Source organism: Spinacia oleracea, chromosome 1 (genome assembly GCF_020520425.1).
Source record: "Spinacia oleracea cultivar Varoflay chromosome 1, BTI_SOV_V1, whole genome shotgun sequence".
Classification (NCBI taxonomy): domain Eukaryota; kingdom Viridiplantae; phylum Streptophyta; class Magnoliopsida; order Caryophyllales; family Amaranthaceae; genus Spinacia; species Spinacia oleracea.
Genome location: NC_079487.1, coordinates 116,118,316 through 116,128,848, shown reverse-complemented (window position 1 = coordinate 116,128,848; position 10,533 = coordinate 116,118,316). Strand labels below are relative to the sequence as shown.

Here is a 10,533-nt window from a genome sequence, read left to right as displayed (position 1 = left end):
TAAAATCACATCTGCCTCACCCATATCTTTCATTTCAAACTTAGAACTTAGAAAACTTTTTGTCTCATTTACTCGATCCAAATTAGTCCCAAAAATTAACATATCATCCACATAAAGACAAATAATCACACAACCATCAGAATCATGCTTAGAGTAAACACAAGAATCACCTTCATTTACATGGAACCCATTACCTGTCATAGTCTTGTCAAATTTGTCATGCCATTGCTTTGGAGCTTGCTTAAGCCCATACAAGGACTTGACTAATTTACAAACCTTATTCTCTTGACCAGGAACAACAAACCCTTCCGGTTGAACCATGTAAATTTCCTCATCCAAATCACCATTTAAAAATGCAGTTTTAACATCCATTTGATGCACAACAAGATCATGAATGCAAGCAAGAGCAATCAAAGTTCTAATAGTAGCAATTTTAGTGACAGGAGAATAAGTATCAAAATAATCAATACCATGCCTTTGGGTGAATCCCCTTACCACAATTCTAGCCTTATACTTGTCAATGGATCCAGTGGATTTCAATTTTTTCCTAAAGATCCATTTACAAGTAATGGGCTTGCAACCCCTAGGCAGATCAACCAACTCCCAAGTATTGTTACTTAGGATTGACTGAAGTTCACTATCTATTGCCTCTTTCCAAAACACTGCATCAACAGATTTCATAGCCTCTTCATAGGTCCTAGGATCATCTTCCAAAATAAAGACATAAACAAAGTCATCATCAATCAAGTAAGGTTCAGTTAAGAAAGCAGTAATAAAATCATCACCATAACTGGTTTCCTTTCTTGCCCTCTTGCTCCTCCTTGGCTCCAATTCAGAATTCACATCAGAGGTGGGAGGAGCAACAACAGGCATACTAGAAGAAGTGCTAGAAGAAGGCACATCATTGATACAAGATATTTTCAAAGGAAATACTGTTTCAAAAAACTCGGCATCTCTTGCCTCAATGATGTTACCACCTGCATAAGAATTGTTAGCACCTTTAACAAGAAAACGATATGCAGCACTTTGGTAAGCATAACCAATAAAAATACAATCAACCGTTTTAGGACCAATCTTGTCCCTTTTGAAGCTGGGTATAGCCACCTTTGCTAGACACCCCCACACTTTCAAATAACTTAGGTTAGGTGCACGACCCTTCCATATTTCGTATGGAGTCTTGTCTAGCTTCTTGTGAGGTACCCTGTTTAAAACATGACAAGCAGATAATATAGCTTCCCCCCCCATGTTATCAGAAAACCCAGAACTAATAAGCATAGAATTCATCATGTTCTTCAATGTTCTGTTCTTCCTTTCAGCAATCCCGTTCTGCTCGGGTGTGTAGGGAGCCGTTGTCTCATGAATGATCCCATTCTGCTCACAAAATGCCTTAAGAGTGTTAGGGTCATATTCACCACCCCTATCACTCCTAAGTCTCTTGATCTTCCTATCAAGTTGGTTCTCCACTTCGGCCTTGTATTTGAGGAACATTTCCTCAGCCTCATCTTTTGACCTGAGAAGATAAACCATGGTGAATCTTGAGCAGTCATCAACAAAAGTAATATAATACCTTTTACCACCCCTGCTCTCATAATTTTTAAAATCCCCCAAGTCACTATGAACAAGCTCTAGTACTTTAGTTTGTCTATCTATTGATTTAAATGGCTTCTTTGCAAACTTGGCCTCAACACATACTTCACATTTTGCAAAATCAGTTTTAGAAAAACTGGGAATCAAGTTAAGTTGTTTAAGCCTTTTAATTGAAGCAATGTTAAGATGACCCAACCTTGCATGCCATAAATCAATAGACTCAGCAATATAAACAGAAGAAGTACTAGCATTCTTATTCATAATTTCAAGTTTGACATCAAGAGTAAATAAACCCCCATTACAGAAACCCTTTCCCACAAACTCCCCATTATGAGTAATAACAAGCCTATCAGAGTCAAATGAAAGCTTCAATCCAGCCGTAATTAGCAAGCTACCAGAAATCAGGTTCCTACGCATTTCTGGAACATGCAACACATTGGTAAGAGTAATAAGTTTTCCAGGAAAAAATCGTGTCGACGCGTCGACGCCATAAATCAGATGCGTTGCATGTAGAACAGAATGCGGTCGCCCTCCAGGATTAGCGCAACTCCGACGTTGTGTGCACTCACAAAGCCGGATGGAGTCATAACGCATGCCCAAAACCGAGAGCAAGTACCAAGTACCAAGTACCAAGTACCAAGTACCAAGTACCACGGCCCACGGCCCACGGCCCACGGCCCACGGCCCACGGCCCGCGCCCGGCCCGGCGCGCGCGCGCGTGTGTGTGATGTGTCCACCCATACCATTCTCACACTTTCTTAAACAAGAGTTACACTCATTCCCCAATTAATAAACAAGAGGAATATGAAGAGTTTTTCCAATGTGGGACTCTTGAATTTTCACTCAACCTTTTTTCCTTTGTGTTTCCCAATGAGAATTTCAAACAACCTTTACCCTCCCAACAGAAGGGGTATACCACCTTGCATTAGATGGGTAATTGTTCAAGTGTTTAGCCCCTCCAAACACTGCTGCAGCATACACCTTATAGTCCTCCACTAGGCGAAGAAAGCCCACTACACCAGACTGCAAATTGCCCCAAGGTTCGTTGAAGACCACTGAGTTACGGAACGCCCAAGCTGCCCAAGCAATTATGGAGCAAGATAACAGGTCAGCCCTGCTGGTCTTTTCCATCAGCAACGAAAACAATGCCAAGAAGGATGTCTTTGGAGCATCCTGCAAGTACACCTGAAATGGAGAGTTTTCCCACACCTGTTGCACTTCAGGACAATCAAATAGAGCATGAACGATAGATTCCTGCTCATGACCACATAAAATACACAGGCCATTATCTGCCACATGACGGTCATACAACCTCCCTTGAGTAGCTACAGAGTTAGTACACGCACGCCATAGAAAATGGCTCAACTTTGGCGGCCCACCCAAGCTCCAAATGACCTTCCACACAGCATTTCTCTCACCATGCACCGAACCTATGTATCCAGCCCGTATGTGTCCTAATCGTGTTAGGTTATGATACATACACTACTACAAATCGCGCCTATTATCGACGCTTTTATGACAGTTTTTCGACGCATTATAGCGTAGAGAAATAAGCCATCGGCGCTTTTGTAAAGCGTCGAGAAAATTAAAGTCGAGAACATTCTCAACGCCTTTAGGCATCGAAAAAGAAGACGCTTTTTGGCGACCTCCTTTTTCCTTCAGCGTCGACAGGCTCGACGCTTTTAAGCGTCAACAAATCTGATTTATGGCGTCGACACGATTTTTTCCTGCCTTGTCCAATATTTTCCTATTTAATGTTCTCGACACCTACAGGCGTCCAGAAATTTGTGTTGGCGGGAATTTTAATTCTAAATGAGCACGATAATACGACCCAAAAAATGTCCAAATTTATTTGTATAATATTAATTACAATAGCGTCGAGAATTAAGAGTTATTATTATCATTCGGGGTCTAGCTGACGCTGTACTTAAAAAATTATCCACATAAAGAAAATTTTGTGAAGGTAAAAAGAGATCAAAATGAATAAACGACAAGAAAATCTATTCATTACTAATGTATAAATGGAAGAAAAAATGAGTCTTACATGAATTTGTTTAAAATTGATATTAACTACAACAAAATAATTATTAGTACCGTACATTAACATTGTAATATTATGCACACTTCTATTATTTGTTTACATTCAAGGCATTGAACAACTTATATTGTAGTTCTTCTTTTCAAAGAACTGCTGCCAGGCTCATCCTTCAGCACATTTAGCACACTTAATACAGTAGAGCCTGCAAATCCAGAAAAAAAGAGAAATAAATCTAGTGCATAGTCTAAAAAACTTCGAAGAAGAATCTGCACGAATATCTTACAGTAAAATTACCTTCTGACATGGTTGTAAGCTAAATACTCCTCTGGAACAAAAATTTGATAGCAAGCAATGCTGAAATAGATGCACAAGGAATTAAGTTGTTATCATCCTATCATATGAGCTACAGTTAAGAACAACTAGAATGTTCTAACCCTAATGAACAACCAAATTTCAGATTTGACAATAATAATAAGAATAAGAACTGTGATAACAGTTAAACAGCACAAAAAATAACTTTTCAATGGGATTTGAAGATACGCTAAACAATACATTTTCAACAAGCTCACATTCATCTGAGACAAAAACCTTATGGATTTAAGTTAAAAGACAGCCTTTACGATTCAGAAATTCATCATTTCCTGGAGATTTTTTTGAGGGTCATACCTTCCTACATTGCCTTTCAAAAGCTGGTGAAAGGTATAAATCAGAAGCAAACAAAAAGTGGATAATTAGTTAACTCACAGATTTCTGGTATCAACCACATAAACCTAATGCTCTAAGTTGCCACAATCAAGGCCTCCAGGGCATACACAGAACATTCTCTATGCAACTACAATAGAAACATGTCTGTTTGAATGTTTGATCACCTCCCCGCTCACCCCCATCCCCTGCCTTCAGTTCAGAGCCTATAACATCACCCAACTGACAGTTACGCTTCATCAGAGTGATTTAAGGTAATGGTATATTAAGCCAAACTTTCAAGTTCAAACATATATACTGCTTCGCCATGAGTTAACCATGTTCATAATTGAGAATACTAATTCATAGCTAGGTTACGATTTGTTTCACAAACCTGTCATTCATTTTCTAACGCCCAATATCAATTTTATCATGTTCGTAATTGAGATTAATTATTCATATCTAGGTTAAGATTTGAAACTTAGATAGAAATTCAGACGATCGATACCTTAATACCTTCCCAAACTAATTCCACAATCCTAAATCTTAAGCCCTATCTAGACAAATAGGAACGAAATTTACCACTTTCTCATTATAAGCCTGCATATTATAGCAATCAATAAATATCTGAGCTCCCAGCTCCTAATGTCATTGAAACATATTATCTGCATATTCACTCTGTAGAGAAGAATTTTATTGCTAGTTCAAATATATTCTGACCTAAAACAGTCGGGCCAAAGCCAATGGAAATCAAACTGAAGACCAAAATGGTTTTAAAAAAAGCTATTTAGACAAGGTCACTACCCAAAAAAGTTGCTAGTCCAAGTCGGGGTATAGTTCACTGCAAGTTATTGTTAATACAAAATATTTATGACGGGTAGCTGCATCTTTACCTGGTATTATGTGTTATTCAGAAAATGTTCCTCAATCAGCAATTAGGGTAATTCAAGAGGGTGGGACATAGAGTATATGAGACATATTAGGGTAAAAATCGTTCTCAATTAAGGACACATATCCAAAAGAATGAAGGAAATAGCTGAAGATAACTTCCTGATTAAAGAATGAGATTTTCTAAAACTAGCAATAACCAATCCTTGAGTAACAAATGGATAATAATAGTCCATACCATATCCAGTTGATCAGCAGGGCACCCCACCCAGCCCCGAACTGTTAAATAAAGAGAAAGGTAGCAACTGCACCACCATTTCCTAACTGAATGGAACTCACAGCACAAAAAAAAAAACACAAAGACCAGCAGCAACACACAACAACAAAAAGAAATACACAATGAACCTACTGCAACCGAACCTACAGACCCGTCCTTTGCCCAATCATGTAGAATAGAATACTACAACATCAAGGACACCCAGCAACATCAGGACCTAATACCCCCTTGCAGCAACAACACCACATAACTTATTCTTTCAAGCAAAATTGGCAGTCAGATTGTTGTTCTAGCAATTTGATTTCTTTTTGGATTGGTTTATGCATAAACAAACTAATTCCTTAACAAACTGATTTTATCAATAAATTTAAATGCTAAACATTCATAAGACAATACCATGTCAGTCCCAAATCAACTAGAGGGTTTAATAAAAATTAACATAATAATGTTTGCAATTCATAGGTTTCTACATAATCAAATAGCAATCAAACTGAAAATATCAAAGACAATTGAAAAAAAAGGAAATTCGATGGAGAATAGAACATGTAATAGTCGTTTATGAGGTACCTCGGAAATTACAACACACAGGCTCAAAATTGAATCTGAAATGAAGAATCGCTAATGGTCTTCTCTGCCACTGTGACTTGCGAGGACAATGAGAAGGATGAAGAATTTAATAAAAAATAAAATTATTAGGTTAAAGCAAAAAAAAAGAAGATCAAAAAACAAGAAAAAAAAGCAACGAGAAACGTAGGAGATGGTGGACGAACCTGAGACGATTTGGCAGGTATAATTCTACACAGAACATTCTCTATGCAACTCTAGCCTTCTCTTTATTTGCAAATTTGTAGATGCCGAATATCCTCCATTGCACTTGCTGAAAAACCTCGAACAAGATTTCAACTTTAACAACATCAGCACGTTTGTTTCGTGTTCTGTTTTCGTTTGTTTAAGGGGTTCATTTTGTTTGATTTTAAAAACTATATAGCCCATACCTGAAATGCCACACCAATGCGCTCCCCCTGGTCATTGAATGCAAGGCCTCCACTATTACCTGAAACAGAATAGTGTTAGAGAATAGTAAAAGATTATCAAGGGATTAAGTACATAATCAACATTACTTATAATGATTCAAAATATTAGTCCAATACAGAAAACAAATTTGTCACTGACCAGGATTTATGGCAGCATCAATTTGAATGCCTAGCAAATCAGATGACCCATGTGCATATGATGTAACCTGGAACATAAACAGATAAGATTTTTTATGTCTTCACATTCATTAACTAGGACTAGGAGAGAAAATAGTAGCATCCCCTAATACACTGAAAGAAGAACTATTCATTCCTCAGCACCCATAATTTACAAATTTGAGCATCTCTTTCCATTCAGATACTAGGAAACCAACCTAATCTAAAATATTTAGATAAATATCACAGTAGAACCCAAAGCTCAATGGTCTAGCAGTTTACTTTCTTGCAAGTTTGATTCAGAACATAAACCAAAATAAAATCGCGGGAGGTAGTCCGTCTACATGGTACAAAAACAACAGTATTTGCCAGAAATATAACAATCATTTCATCCCACTTTTCATAAAGGTGTTCACAAAGCAATGATTAATACCATTGCGAATAAAGAATATATTCAACCATCCAAAAAAAATTATCACATCTTATTCCCTCATAATTAAGGACTTAAAGCTTTACATGATTCTACATCCCTATCATCTCTCCCTTGCTCAAACAAGTATCTTGGGATTCAACCAAAATCTATACTGTTTCAGGGAAGTTATATATTTGTAAAGGAGTACAGTAATAGCAATATAGAATGTTACTATCATGCCTAGGATCCGACGACGGGAAGTAAAGATGTTCATCATTTGTTTCCTAGACGGTATAATTACCTTCTATTAACTCAAAACTTTTGGAAGCTAAATATTGAAGTAATAAAGTGGGAACTAAAGGAAAGTAATACTAGAACCACTATAGAACAATATTTCTTTAGGATGCACATATAAACCACTGATGTTACAGAAATGCTCTGTAAATCAACAAGTAAAATATTAGAAACCAAATCCACAAGTATCAAGTGTGCATGAGAGGCATCAGCAAAATAAAAGTTTGAATTAATCAAATATTTTGTTTAATACTTCAAAGTTGATTCAGACCTCTATTCGTGAAACCACCCCCTTTGTAACAGAAATTGTATCTCCTCCAAGGGGGTATCCAACAACAGTGACTGAATCCTGCCAGTGAAATGAACATATCATAATTAGTTCACAGTAATTTAAAGGAAAATTATGCTGATAAGTTATACATTTTTACTACGCAATTTGGATGTAAATCTAGATACTATTACAACTCTATTGACAGAATACGAAATTATAATGGAATCAGAAAATTCAGAAAAAAAATGTGAAAAGCAAAAAAGGAGATTTTACGTATAAAATTACGAATTGTAGACAATATTTTTAAACCTCCCCTGTATTCTTAATGCATGAAGTTCTTAATTGTTCTATGAGATTTATGCTACCCAGTTACAATAAGGCTCAAGAAGTCAATGTAGAATCTTCATCAGATCATCTTATAATTATTAACTGACATCCCTTAACGTGTAGAATTTTCATAAAGTCCATACTTTTATTGAACTTTCAAAATCTATAAAAATTGATTGAGCTTAAAAATAAATCTAAACAGAAATTTGGGCACTCTCACTGGACATAAGGACATGCATAGACTATGATTAAGAGGCTTAAAAGCTTTCTTGATTCCATTTATATAATAATGATCACTATTTTGGCCTTGAGTATTTTGTAATAAAGAACACATAGAAGTATTCAATCTGCATATGAAAACCCAAATTGTTTAATGAATTAATGAACTATTAATGAAGGGAAACAAATCAATTCACAAAATGGAGCAAAGAAGAGAAACAAGCATCTATTACTCATAGTCTCGTATAAAGTATCAATAAGTTCTAGGGCACATTTCATACTTTCATAATCCAAAATATCCACCTGGTAAACCAAATAATGAAGCAGGAACTTAACCAAATATCAAAGCAAACTCAAAATTACACAAATCTAAAACATGTCATAGAAATGGGGGGGGGGGGGGAATGATAACTAAACCAAAGAAACAACTGATTTACAACTAAATCTACTAATCAGCAACAAAGTAGAATTAAACGAATTTGGCAGCAATTCCCCATTTGACGAGAACGAAGATGCAAATAAAGAGCTAATACTCCAGCATAATTCAATTTCGAATTTTGAAAAATTGTAGAAAAATTCTTCTGAAACAAAATAACCCTTACCATATCCACATGTGTGATGTTGAATTCAAAATTTTCCTTTCCATTTATGTGGAATGCAATTGACAGAAAAATTGATTCTCCAAACAAATCGAAAGAAGAAAACCCTAGAAACTAATAACAAGATCTGGAAAAAAAAATGAAAAAAACGTATGAGGAAACCCTAGAAATCAAGAACAAGAGAGGATATAAAATTAATTACCTTTTCGAGTTCTTCATCGAGCTTTTCATCTTAGAATTTCTCGATTGTGAGGCGTGAGAGAGAGAACGATGAGGTAAGAGAGAGTAATTTTGGTGAAACTGTAGGAGTTTGCGAGGGTTGGGAGTTGGGAGTTGGGAGATGGGACAAATGGAATGGCCCTCGTATTACATTCGACTAAAACCGAATACACGTGCAAGGCACGCGTACTCTCGACGCTGAATACAGTCTAGAAAATCCTCGATGCCTAAAGGCGTCGAAAAAAAGCGGGAATCGACTTTCCCCCCAGCACTTACACGCTGGCGTCGAGCTAACAGCGTCTTAAAAACTATTAGTTTTGTAGTAGTGATATGACAATTCATAAATCATGCGGAAAAACCATATAGCCAGGAATACATATTATTTACACATAATCATATAGCATAGTTTAGATGCATACTCTTTGTTGCGTGCCTTCCCTAGCTGTGCCCGAACCGAAAAAGAACAAGTCTTTAGGACTCCAAGTGTCGTCCCTCCGTAGATAGTCCACAGCACGTCCGGATCCGCCTTAAGATTGACCAACTAGAATCGCCCTTAAGGTACTAAAAATTTCGGCACTTTTAGGCAAGGTATGTGACTGAATTTTTCTCTCAAAAACTCACTTTGAATACTTGAAAACTTGTTATAAATTGTGAACCCAGGCCCCATATTTATAGGGGTATGGAAAGAGAATTGGAATCCTACTAGGATACGAATTAATTAAATTAGAATCCTAGTGAAACTCTTATTTAATTAATTTATCTTTTAGGATTAGGAATTTAATCATTAAACGAATCCTGTACGTTTTAGGTTTCGTATGTGAACACAAACACACACGCACGCACAGCAGCCCACGAGGGGCGCCATGCGCGCGCGCGCACATCCCGAGCAACGCAGCCCACGACTGCCGCAGCCTTGGGCGCGCGCTGGGCCTGCCTTGCGGTGGGCCTGGCGCAGCCTTGGGCTGGCGTGTTGTGGCGCGCGTTTCCCTTGCTGGACGTGGGCCTGGCTTCGTGCTGGGCCTTCGTCTAGCAAGCTCGTCCGATGCTAATTCGTACGACGCGCTTCCGATTAATTTTCCGATTCCGGAATTCATTTCCGATACGAACAATATTTAACATTTCCGATTCCGGAATTAATTTCCGTTTCGAACAAATATTTAATATTTCCGTTTCCGGAATTTTTTTCCGATTCCGATAATATTTCCGATTCAGACAATATTTCCGTTTCCGGCAATATTTCTATTTCCGATAATATTTCCCGATACGTACCATGTTTCCGTTTCCGGCAACATCTACGACTTGGATAATATTTATATTTCCGATACGATCCATATTTCCGTTTCCGGCAATATCATCGTTTCCGGAGTATTCATTTCTTGCCTGTGACGATCTCAGCTCCCACTGAAACCAAGATCCGTCGATTCCGAATATCCATAGTTGGAGTATTTAATGCTATTAAATACTTGATCCGTTTATGTACTATTTGTGTGACCCTACGGGTTCAGTCAAGAGTAAGTTGTGGATTAATATC

General features: G+C 37.4%; 1 long non-coding RNA gene across 1 annotated transcript; it reads right to left on the bottom strand.

Annotated features, from left to right (window-relative positions):
* Window positions 1–3,610: 3,610 nt before the first annotated feature.
* LOC130466154 (uncharacterized) lies at window positions 3,611–6,519 on the bottom strand. Its single transcript, XR_008926171.1, has 3 exons — window positions 6,039–6,519; window positions 3,920–3,979; window positions 3,611–3,827 (listed from the first exon to the last, which is right to left on the bottom strand). It is a non-coding gene; the product is annotated as an uncharacterized lncRNA (long non-coding RNA).
* Window positions 6,520–10,533: the final 4,014 nt, after the last annotated feature.